The sequence below is a fragment of the Coenobita brevimanus genome, chromosome 54 (assembly GCF_032717465.1).
Source record: "Coenobita brevimanus isolate Jiangsu-jjx chromosome 54, ASM3271746v2, whole genome shotgun sequence".
In the NCBI taxonomy this organism is placed as follows: Eukaryota; Metazoa; Arthropoda; class Malacostraca; order Decapoda; family Coenobitidae; genus Coenobita; species Coenobita brevimanus.
Genome location: NC_137007.1, coordinates 10,000,231 through 10,015,528, shown reverse-complemented (window position 1 = coordinate 10,015,528; position 15,298 = coordinate 10,000,231).

Here is a 15,298-nt window from a genome sequence, read left to right as displayed (position 1 = left end):
TCGTGATGGTGTCTTGTATATGTGGGAGACGGAAGGTGTGTTTCAGTGAGTCCTGTAGCTTTATGAAACGATTAATTTATGGTGTATAGTTTGGGCTGTAGTGTCTTTTCCCGCCTCGTAGAATGTGGTGTTGGTCTGCGTTAAGTCTGACCATGATTAATTTCGTCATGTGTCTGTCTGTGTTGGTGATGGACGTGTCTCTCTTGTGGGGGCAGCTGTTCCCTATGTTGCAGAAATGGGTTAAAACAAAGCAGAATGACAGGTATTGTGGCATGTGTTCTGAATATAATGTAGTATGATATGAACCGTTGACAGAAAACATATGATGGGGCAAAACAGTAATAAATAATTCGATCTTAGGATGTGTCTGAAAAAGGGACTCTTTGGCTATTAACGTGTGAAATACTTAAGTCAAAGAGATGGCAATGGGAAGAGGGACGAGCATGACACTGGCGGCAGGAAAGTGGGAAGCAGAGGCAGCCCTCACGATACAGTTGCAGTTCGGGATGTGTTCCAAAATATCGCTGCTTTTTCTATACATTTGGTTCCCTAAACTAGATGATCTAAAAAATACATAATTAGTTTTTAGATGGTGATGGAAATTTACCGAGCACTTTTATTTAATTTATTGTCGACTTACTAGCAAGAAAAAAAAAAGTAAGAAAATGCGACTTATAAGGAGGATTTACTGTGATTTTTTCCCGTTCGTAGATGAAGCTGTGTCACTGGGGATGAGAGGCCAGAGTTATTACGAGAGGAAGTACGTGTGTAACTGGTGAAATGTGAGAGTAAATATTACGATGAGTAGAGCCGAGTGACGGAGCATGCGATGTGGTATAAACATATGTGATGTCTGTGTAGCATGGACTTAAAATTGATCATTCAGTTAGGTAAGATGGTAATTAACACGCACAACCCGCGGAAGTCTTTCTATTAATTCTCGCTAACTTCAGACGATTTTATTCAGCTTAAAAGAACCCACAGTGGTCCAATTCCTTCAATTAAATAATCTCCCTAATGCTGCATAATAGTGTCTGGAGGTCAAGGTGGTGAACGGGGTTAATGGCAATAATGAATAACTGGTAATAAGGTTTTGCATAAAAGTGTGTGATGATCTGACCAGTGGGACTGAGACGTGGGCAATATCGCGTAGAATTAACTTGAGGGATAAGTATACTGTACAAATAAATGCATGTACAAGGAAAAGAGGGTGGAGATGGAAATTACGTTAGGAGAGAGAGAGAGAGAAAGAGAGAGAGAGAGAGAGAGAGAGAGAGAGAGAGATTACCAACAGACATATGGGTTGTTATCAGGTGGAAGTGGAGGTGATACGGCGGCTGGGATTCTGGGGTTAACACGAGTTGGGGAAAAACATGAGTGACATCACCGGGGATAACACCGTCAACAACACTCAACGTTGTCCATCTAAACAGTCTCGGGATCCTACGACTCACTCTCACCAGACTAATATCGTCAGGTGTCAGTTGGCGTTACAATACGAGAATGCCACTTAAACACGAGCAGGGAGACGGATAACAACCCTCTCAGCAACATCACCGTTCGTTCATTTTGACACTGCCATGGTCGAGATGTCTTTAGGATTGTCCACACGATTATATTCAGCTGAGGATGAGTCACAGGAGGCTGAGAGTGTTTATACTGACACAATTTAACCCCTTCAGGCTGATGACGTACTTATTTTATTCTCGGTACCTTTAGACGATACGGATTTGGATTCGAGAGTTGTCCCTACCATGAAAGGTTAAAGTGTATACCACCACCACACACACAATCAGATGCATCTATACATCACATCATCATAAAATACACATGATATTCCAAGCAAATATTGGTCATCTTTGGCAAGCTCCTCAAGCTGACCTATTTTAACAACCTGAGGGAATAGCAAATGCAGTCTTTGTTTATTTAGTCACGTTGCTACGATGACGTGGTGCTGGAGATGGATGATTTCACGTGGTGGCACAGATATAGCCGGCGGCTCCTCGGCCTGGCTAAACTAACGTCCTTTGGTGCTGACATAGAGCCTACACGAAGTGGTACCGTGCACTCTGGGTGGAGCAACCGTGGCGTCCACCCGGCAGCCATACCTCCAAATATTTCCCCTGCATCTCGCCATGGGAAGGACCCTGATCGATCCTGGTGAAGCGCTGTCTACCACATGGGGACGCCGGATCCCTGCACGGTGTATGTACTGTACTGAGCCTGCCGGACGGCCCCACGGAAGCAGTTGTTTACCTGTGGTCAATGGGTCCGCTCGGCCATATAGACCAGGGTTAAGCAAATTATCAAATAACGTCCTTAAACTTTCTCCCTTTCCCCAGGAAGTGGAGCAGTGGACTGTAGGGGAATTGCAAGACAGTCTTTGCCTTCAGTTCACCGGGTTCATGCCCAGATGATCCTGGAGTCACGACATTAACAACGCGGTAGGGTGGGGGTGTATTGTTACCTCTCTCTCTCTCTTTCGCTTTGTGTATGTGTATTTACCTGGTTATGATATACAGGAAATGAGCTACGCTCGTGGGGTCCCGTCTCTGTTTCTAAATAAGTCAAATTTTGCTTTGAACTCGTTTAAGTCTTTAGACTGAACGATCTCTTTGTCCAGGCTATTCCACAGATTTATGCATCTATATGGAAAACTGTATTTCTTGATATCCTTCAAGCAACTTGGTTTTTTCAGTTTCATTTAATGTCCTCTTGTTACTCTCCCATACCATAGACACAGATCTTTTCTGTCAATTTTATCTACTCCTATCCTGGCCCTGAACACCGCAATCATGTCGCCTCTCTCTCTCCTTTCTTCTAAGGAAGGCAGATCCAGCTTTTCCAGCCTCTCTCCCTAAGACAGATTTGCCATGCTAGGGACCATCCTGGTTGCTGCTCATTGTATTCTCTCGATCTTGTTTATATCTTTCTTTTCGTGTGGGGACCACACTACTGCTGCATATTCCAACCTGAGGCGGATCTTGGCACTATCATTTTTTTATTTTTTATCATTTCCTCGCCCATGTAAGGAAATGCTACTCTTATGTTAGTCAAGAGACTGTACGTCTCTCTATATTGTTAATGTGTTTTTCAGGTGACCAACTATCCTGGACCAGCACTCTCAAGTCTTTTTCTTTTCTCGCTTTTGTGATTGGTTCATTGCCCATCAAAGAATTCAGTGGTGGTCTCTTGGTACTTTTACCCATTTCCAATATTTTACTTTTTTTTTTTTTTTTTTTTTGCGTTGAATTTAATTTCCCACATCCGGCTCCAGTCATGAATCCTATCCAGGTCCTCCTGCACCATTTTAGAGTCTTCCTCAACTTCTACTCTCCTCAAGATCTTTGCATCGTCAGCAAACAGACTTGCATAACTGTTCATTCCATCTACCATATCGTTTACGTAAATCAGGAACATTGCTGGTGCTAACACTGAGCCCTGTGGGACTCCACTTGTTACTTCCCTCCATCCAGACATCTTGTCCTTTATTACTGTCCTCATTTGTCTGCCTCTCAAGACGTCTCTCATCCACTCCAGGAGGTTTCCCTTCAGTCCTCCTGTGTGCTCCAATTTTTTGTTTTATAGATAATGAATGGAGGAAGGAAAAACAAAGGGGAAAAAAAAAGTCCATGTGCCTTAAGGCATCCTCCATTCATAAAATATTTACCGGTATAACAACTGGATTTGAATTGAAGTGGATTAAATGTTTGTGGGAAACAACTCCCAGGAAGTGAATTTCCACATCAGTTGCTCGTGGGGTACCTTGTCAAAGACTTTCTCCAGACCTAAATACACACAATCCACCCAACTGTCTCTCTCTTGTAGCACGTCGGTCGCTCTTGAGTAAAAGCTCGACAAGTTGGAAACACACGACCTTCTACTTCTGAATCCAAACTTACTTTCAGCCAAAACGCTCTTCTCCTCCAGATATTTTATCCATCTGTCTTTCATGATTCTCTTGCACAATTTCGCAACCATGCTGGTCAGGGACACTGGTCTATAATTCAGGGGTTCTTCCTTGTTTCCTCCCTTATAAATTGGTACCACATTGGCCCTCTTCCATTCCCGAGGCACTTTCCCCTCTTCCAGAGAACACACAATTAAACAGTGAATGTTATCCGCCAGTTGTTCTCTGCATTCCTTCAGTACCCAACTAGAGATTCCATCTGGTCCTGGGACTTTCCTTACATCTTGAGTTTCCAGTAATTTATACACTTCCTACACTTCCACTTTCATATCTTCTATCATTACATTTCTAGTCACTCCCTCCCCCTCCACAAAATCCCTTTCTTTAGCTTGCATTGCCGCATCTTTATAGACCTCTCCTACTTTCAGTTTGGTGTTTCTTTCCTTTTGTTTCAATTTGCCATTAACAAATTGGGTTCTTCCTTACATTTGTCAGTTATACCTTTTTCAGTGTGTGTGTGTGTGTGTGTGTGTGTGTGTGTGTGTGTGTGTGTGTGTGTGTGTGTGTGTGTGTGTGTGTGTGTGTGTGTGTGTGTGTGTGTTGTGTATGAATAATATACCTCGTAACTCAAAAAAATTTTGATCGAGTTTTAAACAAACAAGAAGAAAGAGTTGAGGGTCAGGGAAGGATGAAGTAATTTGATTTCATGAACGATAAATCACTAGTTAAGTTCACAAGGAAAAATCAGATCTGACAGTTTTGGTCAGAACTGAACCAAACTCGGTGGAAGGTTGAGTCTGGCAGGGATGAAGTGATCTGACTTTGAAAATGATTCGATAAAAGAAAAACAGTGTCACAAGGAAAGACCAAGAGTGTCTGTGTTGGTGCTGTGATCTTTGACGCTCCTTTTGCTAATTCTTGCCATTTTTAGACTATTTTATATTCGCCTGAGGGGAAGATTGTCGAAGGGAAGGAGTCATATACAGCCTTCAGCGCCCATCCGGTACGACAAAAAAAGAAAAAAAAAAAAAACTAAATTAACAAATCATGTGGGAGTTGCAAGAATACAGCCAATACGTTATCGTGCTGAAGAGGCTAAAGGGATTTTCAATACTGCTGAGTAAGTTTTTATAAACGTTTACTTAGTGTACACCACCACTTGGAGAGGAGGAGTCCATTACGATGATAAATGTTGTGAAACTACCACCGTCATTTGAACGATCCACTTACAGTTCTCAAAGGCGGGGTGTTGTGTGGGAGTGGCCGAGAACCTGCAGTGTGAAGAAGAAGAAGAAGAAAGAGGAGGAGGAGGAGGAAGAGAAGGAGGAGGAGGAGAAGGAGGAGGGTCAGGATTAAGAGCAGTAGGGTAGGTGGCATAGGAGGCTTTACACTTGAACCACCGCTGTGTATTTTGCTTAGTACACATCACACTTCCCTTGTATGTTATCTGTGTCGATTTGTTACTGACACGAATCACATCATTAACACACTAGAGGATAATCAGGTGTGATATGCAAAATAAATAGCTCAGGAAGAGGTGTTACGAAATCTCCTGTCACTTTGAATACGACCCTCAGTGCCTATCAACACGAGGGAGGGGGATTAAACCACGTAATAAGATTTTGCCACGTCCCATTGTTGGCCTGGAATACACCCCTCAGCAGTGTGTGTTACCTGCATATCACCACTAATACCGCTGGGTAAACAGAACTCATGGAGCACAAACTTTAGTCTCCGAGTCTGACCGGCCAGGTGCAGTGTGGCGGACAGGCCAGTCTGGCAATGTATTCATATAAGATCTTATATAATTATACAGTATATATATATATATATATAAATATATATATATATATATATGTATATATATATATATATATATATACTTAGTTTATCTACGAGTATCCCCGGCAAGTGGAGTAAACTTGTTGAATTAAATAGTCTGGTGGTTGCTTCACTAACATGAAAAAATACATTATCGGATTGAAAAGGTTAACACTTTCAGGTTCCTATGACTCACTCTCAGATAATAAAACCGCCTGGAGTTTAGTTGTAATAGAATGCAGAATACTAGAGTTGTCTCCACCATAAGACGGTTAATTGTATCAGTATTAGCACTTAGGCTCCTGTGACTCACTTTCAGCTAAATGAAATCGTTTGGAGTTATTCTGAAAAGAATCCTAACGTTGTGCAGACAAAAATGGGTTGATGGCACCGGTACTGACATTGTTAGGTATGAATATTTCCTCTCACGTCAATATAATCGTCTGACATTGGCTGGAACACAGTACTGGTGGTGTCCCAGCAGGAAAATATCTTCACTTCCACGATATATTTTTTTTTTTTTGCTGCCCCCCAAAAACTGTATACATTTTGGAGAGCAAGTCCTGGGTGAAGGAATGATTACGTCTTTGTTAACTCCTTCGCAGCCAAATCTCCCTCTCTGAGTGGAAAAAAATCGTCTGGATGCAGCAAGAATTAAATGAAAAAAATACCCTATCTGATTGAAGGAGTTATATAACCATTTTCCCGCGTGTCCACAACAGCTAACCCCATCAGCTATACAGTAGGTCTCTCTCTCTCTCTCTCTCTCTCTCTCTCTCTCTTCTCGTGATATTTTTCAGTTAAAGAGAGAGAGATTTCCAACAGCAGGGGTTAGGTACAGCTTTTTACTTTATCCCATTCGAGAGAGAGAGAGAGAGAGAGAGAGAGAGAGAGAGAGAGAGAGAGAGAGATTCTAATCTGAATATAATAGTCTGGCAGCAACAAAAATATAATGTGAAGGACGTATTGGCAGAAGTTATTTTTATTACCAACAGGAAGTTTGCTTTCTCGAATTTTTCACCTTACTGTGCACTATGGTTTGGTTGTGGTGTTTGGCAGGGGTGTGTGTGTAGAGATAAGAACCGCATTCCAGGTGGCGTGAGAGCGTATAGCATCTCTTCCCTACCGCCTATTTGCAACTTAGAATTCTCTCGTATGTTATTTATATGATTTTAATATACACATATCCTGTACCTGTGATGCACAAGAGGATATGATGGTACAACAGGCCAAATGAATCACCGAGAAAAAGGTGCTACAGACTCTCCAGGCAGTTTCGATACGACCCAACGAGTGATGTAGTCCTATCTTGCCTCATCAGGGCCACAGGTGTCCGTGGCCAAACCACTTAGTGCAGACCATAGAGGTAGGTGCAGACAGTCAAGGCTGGGAGAGTAGTCACTGGCCCCAGGATGACATTAAGCCGCCAGTACGCTTCAGCCATCGGTGGGACCTCAACCCTTACTGGCTACATACGGCTGAGGTGATTTAACCCACTAGATCACCGACAGGCAGGGAAAACGGCTGCACTTGAGAAGATAAAAGTATAAACAATATTAATTTTAAACAGATAATTTTATACACCATTTAAGCACGAGAAAGTTTATGAATATTGTCCGTGGAAGGCAAACGAGTGGAAAACACTGAAGGCATAGAAGAAATACTTGGCCGTGTTAGTTATCTTCTATCTGACAGCATATTTTACAGCCACCAACAGACGATTTTGGTTAATCCTGTGGAGACTTGCAACTGGCAGGTCATATATGGCCTTCATTAACCCCTTCTGTTGTAAAAGTTTGTCCAGAGTTTAAGATAATCGTTCTGTGATGGCGAGAATAAGTACATCATCGGACTGAAGGTATTAAGCTCAATAAAGTTTGTGGATACAGCGGCTGGGAGGCAAACGAGGTGGAGCAGACTGTGATTTGTTTTTAGTTTGTTCTTGTTGTCTCCAGACGATTTGATTTACCTTAGGTAAGATGTCTTATTCTTGAGGGGTTAATTAAGCCTGTTTCTCACCAATCCACATTTAAAATTCTCTGGTAAGCTTACTGTAATTGTCCTAAAGGTACCAAGAACAAAACGTAAAGGTGAAATCATCAGAACGATGGGGTTAAACCATTCGTTGTGTGGGAAATACTGGAAGAATGGTGGGGGTAAGCTGCTTAAGAATGACAGGTTTGGAATGGATGGGCCACAAGTAGCCTCCGTACCCAAACTGTGCCCTCACGTCTGTTATTATTGCAACACCATTTGTCTGTTTGTCTGTCTGTCTGTCTTTCTGTGTGTGTGTGTGTGTGTGTGTGTGTGTGTGTGTGTGTGTGTGTGTGTGTGTGTGTGTGTGTGTGAACAGAAACTTCAGCGTCAGTGATAAAATCATTCAATTTTTCATACAAATAATTTAGGACCAAGCACTGCAAGGAAACATGGCAGGTATAAATATGAGTGTGTGTGGCGTGGCAGTGTCGTGTCCAGGATAGTGTGCGTGTAATGGCCAGGCTGGTGCAGTGTGGTGGCTGCGACTTACCACACTTCAACTCCTTCACATCAGGGGTGTACTTTTGTAGTGCACTCTTGCCAGCTCCAGGCAATTTTATTTTGAATACGAACACTGCTCATTGGCCAGAAATAAAGGAGAATATCATGAGAATAAAGTAACTAAAAGGATGCCATGTTGTCACAATGTGCAAATTTGATGGATCAACACATTAAATGCTTCAAGTAAGGGTTTGTGCGTCATATCCTTCATCAAAGAAGCCACAAATCACTGTAAAAAATATGTTAGTGTCCATGTTCGTATATGCAATCAAGGATAGGTTTGTATGTTAAGATCAGGACATGCAGTTTTACATTAAATCTGAAAGTATCTTCAATAACTATAAAGCGAAATTACAATAATATTAGTAATCTTGTTTCATAAATAATAAAGAAAACTCGTGATGCAAGTGTCGTTCTGCTTCCCATTAGCCGTAATATAGTTTACGGGAGGAAGGACAGATCTGACATTGTTAAAACAGACTTATTTGCAACCACTAAATATTTCCGGATGAGCTCATGCTTTTTTTTTTTCCTAAAGGCTTTTTCCCTACAATTAAATAACGCCTACAGATCATAGCAACTTAGTTTAGAGTAGCTGCACTGACCTAGTTCTGAGTCACCTTAATTGCTTTAGAGTCATTTAAGCTTATAAATGATGATATATGGCAAAATAATAAATCAAGTAACTTTGTTTCCTATGACAAAATACAACTGGTATTCAGATAATATAACATACTGTTATGAAATCCATAAAATAAATGAGCATTAAATAAAAAAAACACACACACAGAGGTTAATGCTACAATCTTATTAATATATATTTTTTGTACGTTTAAAGCAATTTGAATTAGCCTGTTTTAGTGCTGGCTACAGGAGGTAAATAAATTAAATAAATTTCTGGATAAATAAGCTTGTTTATGTCAAGTGACTTTGCTCTAGCCTTAATGCTGAAAACATGTGTTTCCTCAGTAGCCCGCACAAATAGTTCTCGCACTCAGAGCCTGATAGCGGAGAAGATCTTAAATATGAATTTACAAAGACCTGCAACCTGAAACATGAACTTAACTAACCACTCAGACAGCTTTTGCCTCTTGTTCTTTGATGACTAATGAACTTTCCAACCCTTGCCCAACTCACATCTCGTCTGTCCTCGTCCCTCGGACCTGGCTGGACCCTGTGGCATGTGAACCATTTTATTCTGAAAGCTGAAGCAAAGCAGTCGTGTTGACTAGGGAGATGCAAGTGCCCCTAATCTTGATCGTAACTATTAGTGCTGGTCACGCTTCAGTGGGGAGGGACCAGCCTTACTGAAACCTCATTGACCTGAGACTGATCACACCTCAGTATTTGTGGGTTCGATAATTTAAACATGGATAATACCTGGCTTGCCACAGCTGTGTCGACACAGAACGTAGTTATCTTTTGTATCATATTTCTCCATCAGAAATATTATTAATGGAGGAAACAGGCTTTTGGAACACATTAAATAATGCATAACTTAAAACATGCTCAAGAACAGAATACCGGTAGCTTATTGCTTCTCAGCCACCAAATTCACCTACGACAAAAATTGCTGCGAAATACCTCATAAATAGACAACAGAAATGTGCGAATTCTCATGATAAATAGTTCATAAATAGCCATTTTTAAAGGAAAAAACTGTTAGGAGTACTTAATTTTCTGAAGGTGCTCCCGTTATCAAATGTCATTTGGATATTATTGATCTTCAGGGCGTTGCTTCTGTCTCTCATGATGAACGGCTAATTGCCATACGGGAGGCCTTGTGGGTACAGAACTTCTGCTTTCCGTTTTTTTTTTTTTTTTCTCTCCAAACTTTGTCCATTCGAGAGCAAGTTAACTAAGTTTGAGGCTAATCCAACCGTCAGTGATTAAAAAATTTTGCAGTCTGCATCTGTGTAATTATGTATCAATACCATTCTCTCTCTCTCTCTCTCTCTCTCTCTCTCTCTCTCTCATCTGAGGTCAGCATGCAAGGAGTAGACCAGATACCAGATGAGGTCACTGCTTGCCTCAGGATGGGTCAAATCTTTCAACACACACACACACACACACACACACACACACACACACACACACACACACACACACACACACACACACACACACACAATGCCGTCTTGGTGTCCGAATAATATCGCACCTGGACAGTGTTTCATCGTCTTCGAAGGCTCTTCACCACATGCTCCCTGCCAGTGTAGTAATTTCCCTACAGCACGTCAACATTCGGGCTCCTACGACTTAATCCCACTTTAATAAGCTAGTCCATAGTTAGCTGAAATAGATCACTAGAGTTGCCCCGACAGTGACAGGGGTAAGAAAGACCAGCTTGAGATCATTTAGAGCCCATGAGAACACGGCCCGTCTCACACTACGATAGGTACTCGCTAAATGTCACAGCTTTCTTTTTTCTTTCTTTTTTATCAGCCCCACAGTAAATAGCCTATTAAAGTTTGATTGGTACCCTTGAAGCTGATTTGTCATTTTCCTCCAATATACTGCACCAGTTGTATAAAAAAAAAAAAAAAAAAAAAATATTTTGAAATACCCCAGAATTTTTGAGCAGCATTTTTACTAGCACATAATTTTGTATTAGTTCATCCTTAGCAGTTTATGTTATATTTCTCCCCGATATTCTCTCGTACTGTAGTGTATGTTACTATTGCAAGTTATTTCGATAATCACTTAATTACCAGGTAGGCAATATGAAAGCGAAATGTGCAGTGAAAATCTGTAAGCAAGAGGTGGAGTGTGAAGTCTGTCATGTCTGCGAGGATACGGCCATTGACCCCTCACGTCAAGGCCATATTGTTTTGAGTGTATTCCTGCTGTCGCCAGATGATTTTGTTCATTTTATGCTACTTCGAAGTGTAGGGGTTAGATACAGCCTTACTTAACCTCGTTACTAATAAAGGTTCTTTCTGAGCAGAATAAAGTAATCTGGAGATAAAACGAGTATATTTTTAAATTACCTCATAAAACTGAAGTTGTTAATGGGTATTAACTGTATCAAGCTGGCCCAACGTAACACCAAGACTCATTCAGTTTTTTAATCCAGGCACAAGACGATAAATTAAGGTCTACGTGGTGGAGGTGCAGGCAAACCCATAATTAATATCAGTCAGTTTCAAAACGCCTGTAAGGAAAGGATATGACGCCACTGCATTCCTCTTTACATAACGCAATCAGCAGTGAGCGGAAAGGTCACACTTCTCACATTTCCCATCACGTGTCTCAATAATGATATAAGAAAAAGAGGTTACGTCTTACCCATTGCAGAACTAACTTTAATAACGGCTGTAAATCATCGCGAAAGGTCACTGTCTTTTTTTTTCTTTTTTTTTTATGTTCAGTGCGGTGACATTCTTGTTTTCTAATAATTTTTGCTGATATCAGATGAGTTTTTATTGTCTACGAGAGCCCCTAGTAGAAAAGAAAAGGAGGCATATGTCTAACCACAGCTGATCGAAGAGTCTTTACTAAGGTATAAAAAAATTATCTTGAGACATTGAGAATTAAATAACATAAATATCAAGGAAGTGACGGGGTTTAAAGCAACAATAAATTATAGAAAAATGCTTATTAAACCCTACATGATGGGAAGCCATTCCTGAACAAAGTAAAATCATCTGGAAGTAGCAAGACTAAAATAGTTGATACTTCTAACGACGTCAGAGGACTACATCTTTTACTATGACGTCTGTTATAATTCAAACCTGTTAACACTATACGGTTTCATGCAGTCTGTGTCACATTTGACAGTAGGACGGCGTAGTGGTGTTTATTTATAATTCCTGCACCGCCAATGATTTCTCCCAGTCTGAATAATATCACCTGTCAGCAGCAAGAGTAAAATATACGTCACTGGAATGAAGAGGTGAAGTGCCGGTGCTGGCTGTGGAATGTGCTGTGCCAGTGTCCCTAAATTTAAAGTATCAGTTGTATGGAAAAGTCGAGGTATTTTGGAAACATCCCTGATTTATACTTCGAGAGCAGGTATAGCTGTGTAACCTCTGATGATTCGGACAACTCTAATATGCTGTTCCCGCTAATGCCAGGCAGTTACATTCGGCAGAGAGTGAGCCACAGGAGCCTGAGAATAATAACGATATCCACACAAGGAACAAAGTGTATGATGCTGAATGTGGTCGAAACAGCTCTAGCATTCTGTTCCAGCTGATGCCAGACGACTTCATGTCAGAGGAGTCTGAGGGTGATAACAAGGGACGGATGGTGTCTGGGGTGGTCACTATCACAGTATCCAACAAACAGCGAGTGAGGTGTGGTGGATGGGGTGCGATAGAGTGGGGTGTGGTGTGGTGGATGAGGTGTGATGGAGCTGGGTTTGGTGTGGTGGATGGGGTGTGATGAAGTGGGGTGTGGTGTGGAAGATGAGGTATGATGATGTTGGGTGTGGTGTGGTGGATGAGGTGTGATGAAGTTGGGTGTGGTGTGGTGGATGTGTGATGAAGTGGGGTGTGGTGTGTGGATGAGGTGTGATGAAGTTGGATGTGGTGTGGTGAATGAGGTGTGCAGTTGGGTGTGGTGTGGTGGGTGGAGTGTGATGGAGTGAGGTGGGGTGTGGTGGGGTGGGGTGGAATGAAGGAAAGTGTAGTGACGTGAGGTATGGTTCCTTGAGACGTGGTGGGTGGAGTGTGATGGGGAAATTGTGTGGTGGGTGAGAGGTGGTTGGCTGGTACCGTATGGAGGAGTGAATTGTACTGGAATTGGGTGTTATGGAGTAAGTTGTGGTGGGCTGGGGTGGGCAGGAGTGGGGTGTGGTGGGGTGGCGGTAAGTGTTCTGGGGTGGCGGTAAGTGTTCTGGGGTGTGGAGGAGCGGGTTGTCGAAAGGTGGGGCGTGGTGGTGTGGAGGTGAATGTGGTGGGTTGTGGAGGGGTGGCATGTGGTGGTGGGGTGGGGTTTGGAAGCGTGGTGTATGAAGGGATGGGGTGTGGTGATGTAGAGGTAAGTGTGGTGGAGTGTGAAGATGTGGAGGTAAATATGGTGGGTTGTGGAGGTAAGTGTGGTGTGGCGGTGGGGTGGGGTGTGGAAGCATGGTGTATGAGGATGTGGTGGTGTGGAAATAAATGTAGTGTAGTGGGGTGTGGTGGGGTGAGGTGAAGTGGAGTGGGGTGGGATGGGGCGGGACGGAACGAAGTGGTGTGTGATGTGGTGGGGTGCTGTGGGATGTAGTGGAGGGAACTGTGGTGGGGTGTGGTGTAGTAGGATTTGGTGGGGTATGGTAGGGTGTGCTGGGATAGAGTGGGGTGTGATGTGATGGGTTATGTTGGGGTGTGGTATGGTCTGGTAGTGAGGCTGCATGTGGTGGTGAGGTGTGCTGTGTTGTAGTATTGTGGGGTAGTGTGGTGAGGTGTGGTGGGGTATGGTGTGGTGTAACTGAGTGTAATGGAGTAGAATGTAGTGAGGTGGGGTATGGTGTGGTGGGGTATGATCTGGCGTGGTGGGGTGTGGTGAAGTGCAGTTTGGTGGTGTTTGGCGGAGTGGTGTGGGATGCGGTGGGATGTGATAAGGTGCGGTTGGGTGTGGTGGAGTGGGGTGGGGTGTGGTGTGGTGTGGTGGGATGTGGTGGGATGTGGTGGGGCTGTCAGAAAGTGTGGTGTGGGATTGACAGCCAGTAAATGATAGGGCGGCAAACGTAATGTGATGTAGTTTGTGGAGTGTTCTGTTAAGTGCAGTGTGGTGTGGCAGGGTGTGGTGTGATGCAGGTGTGATGTGGTGTGGTGTGGAATACATTGTGATGGGGTGTGGTGCGATGTAGTACGGTGGAATGTTATGTGACGCGTTTTAGAGGAAGTTGGTGTTGTGTGGAATGGTGTAGAGTGGTATGGTGTTGCGTATGGTGAAGTGGAATGTGGTGTGGTATAGTAGAATCTGTTGTGGTATGGTGTGGTAGATGTGGTGTATGGTATAGAGGAAAATGGTGTGACGAGATAAAGTGCAATACAGTGTGGCGTGAGACAGCATACGGTAGTAGACACAGTGCGTGGAGTTTATAGTGGAGTAATGGAATAAGACGTAGTGCAGTGTTGGGTGGTGCGGTAAGTGTAGAGTGTAGAGGCAGCAATGTAATGCAAGGATAGCATGTCATATTGCAGTTTGAGTAATAGGGAAGGTGTCACTGTGATAGAATAGTAGTATTATATCGGAATCCAGTGTGATTGTGATGTGTTGTGGCATGCTATAATTTGGCTTGGTGGATGAGGCAGTATTACGTAGGGAAAATGCAACAGGAATGTATTAAGTGGTATGGACTGATATGAATGATGTGGCAAAAATGTGATGTCGGTGGGACGTATTGTGGGATGTCCATGTCAGATAGACACAAGAAACTAGTCATATACAGTAGATTATCAGAGAACCACAGCAGTGATGTGTGATCCTTAAGTGGAAAAAAATGGGAGTGGGCGAATTAACCACCAGTCATTTTCGTATCCTCGATTTTCTCCGGTGAATATTTTGTACCATCTGCTTGCCTTATATATTCTAGACTAAGTAAGTAATAATATGTACTTGTCAAAGTAAACAGGTAGGTAGATAGATAGGTTTGGTAAATAGATAGATTGATAGACAGATTGATAGGTGGATAGAAAGATATTTTATTTTTTTAGATGCTGCGGAGGATGTATACCCATAAACCTGAAGGTGTGAATCCATACTGTAAGGGTTCCAGGTAAATGGATCAATGCCCAGACCTTGCATTTTGAGGGAAATTCTTTGGAAGGTATATTTCTTTAACTGACATTACCTTGGTTCAGTAAAAGATATACGAGAGCAGACTCTCTTGACATTTTCTTTTTCAGGATTATATTACTTGTTTCGGCCTTCAGCAAACTGAGACAAATCGCCATATGATATGTGTTCAGTTAACGCATAACAAAAGGAATGTATTTGTCACACCTAAAATCACTGTATATGAGTTAGGTCAAAATCATTTTTAAAAATCAAAAATTCATTTAGATCATCATCTAGTAACAGTTGTCCTCCACCGGT